General features: G+C 51.4%; 1 protein-coding gene across 1 annotated transcript in view; it reads left to right on the plus strand.

Annotated features, from left to right (window-relative positions):
* The first annotated feature begins 841 nt into the window (after positions 1-841).
* The window catches only part of L3MBTL3 (L3MBTL histone methyl-lysine binding protein 3), a 127,642-nt gene continuing 127,004 nt past the window's right edge, over positions 842-1,479 (plus strand). Inside the window, exon 1 of the mRNA XM_017879382.1 lies at positions 842-927. The gene's annotated coding sequence lies outside the window, so the exon portion shown is untranslated. The remainder of the gene's footprint in view (positions 928-1,479) is intronic.

The raw sequence follows: 1,479 nt of genomic DNA on the forward strand, positions 1-1,479 counted from the left end.
AAAAAAAAAAAAAAAAAAAAAAAAAAAAAACCGGTGAGGCTGTCCAAACCGCGGCCTGCAGTCAATGCGCGGAAAGCTGTCAATACTGAAATGTAATACTCTCTTGATCTAGTTTTGACGCTTTAACAAAGACAGGTTTTGCCATTTAGGACCGCTCAGCCATCTTGACTGAATACGTTAAGAGGGTAGTCCTGGACCTGCTTATTGCCAAGGGACTTTCACAGTGATTTCTAAGTTACCGTAGGAATCTCAGCCTATCACTCGACAGAGGCCTAACATGTTGGAGCTGTCAATAAAGATCCGCACTTTGGAAGCGGAAAGAAGGCACAAGTTTTATATGCACACTTTCTTTATTATGCATTCTTCCAGCCATCAAAGAGGGGAAGATTGTACTCTCCCAAAGCTTACAACTTTGTTACTTTTCATGACCTGTAGCACGTATTTAGCCTTTGGGTAATGTTTGTGCAAGACTAAGGCCCACTCTTTAATGGCTGAATGCATACATTTCGCAGCACATGGTGGATTCGCTGATCTGAGAATTGCCTTTAAAAAAAGTAAAGTGAAAAATAGACAAAGAAATCTGGAACCTTAGCAGTGTTTCCTATTTGTTTGGACTGTTCCTGAACCAGCTCTGAGGCGGTGACCGGGCCATTGAAAAGATGCACCTGAAACAGGATCTGCGGGCAGCTGCATTTGCCACCCGGCTTTATTGCTGCTTTCCAGCGGCGAAGGCGCAGCAGCAGTAACAGGGAAGCCAGAGCGAGCCTCCCCGGCAGCGGCGGCGGCGGCGGCGGCGGCACCGGCACCAGCGCAGTTTCCCCTCTCCCCAGCCCTGACTCTACGCGCACATGCGCACTGCGCCCGCAGCCCTGGACCATTTGTCAGGACTACTCGTGAGACGGAGAAAAAAAAAGAGAAAATTTGGGGGTAAGAAGCGGTTGATCGGATCTAATCTCTAATTAATCTGAAGATCTGTCCGTGCAAAAGCCATTCATTTATTTTTCTGGGTGAGGATGAAAGTTAAGAGCCCTATAGAGGGAAGGAAGCGCACCCTCGTCTTGTGAAACAGATCGGGGAGGGGAGGGACAGAAGGGGTTTCTCCCCCACTTCTCTGCGCCTCTGGGAAAGAGGAGAAAACTTAATCCCGGGGAAAAAAGTGGGCAAGTGACTCGGAAACGGCTGGAGAGGGAGTCTCTGGGCATCTCACTCTGAAGTAGTGAGTGCGAGTGTGAAAGAGGAACAAAAGAGAGAGAAAAGAGAAAGGAAAAAATGGGGGGAGGAGAGACTTGTATTTTTTTCTTTGCGCGCACACGGGGAAGGGTGTGGGGGGCCGTGCGGAAGGGAGCCGGGGCGAGGCGGCCGCGTCGGGCTCAGGCTGGCGCGCAGGCGGCGGGATGCGTGTGGCCCCCTCCCCCGCGCCCCCCAGCTTGTCACTTTGGTCGCTTTCGTGACACCGGGCGCGGGGTGGGGAGCGCGGCG

The sequence above is a fragment of the Rhinopithecus bieti genome, unplaced genomic scaffold (genome assembly GCF_001698545.2).
Source record: "Rhinopithecus bieti isolate Rb0 unplaced genomic scaffold, ASM169854v2 scaffold_19, whole genome shotgun sequence".
Taxonomy (NCBI): domain Eukaryota; kingdom Metazoa; phylum Chordata; class Mammalia; order Primates; family Cercopithecidae; genus Rhinopithecus; species Rhinopithecus bieti.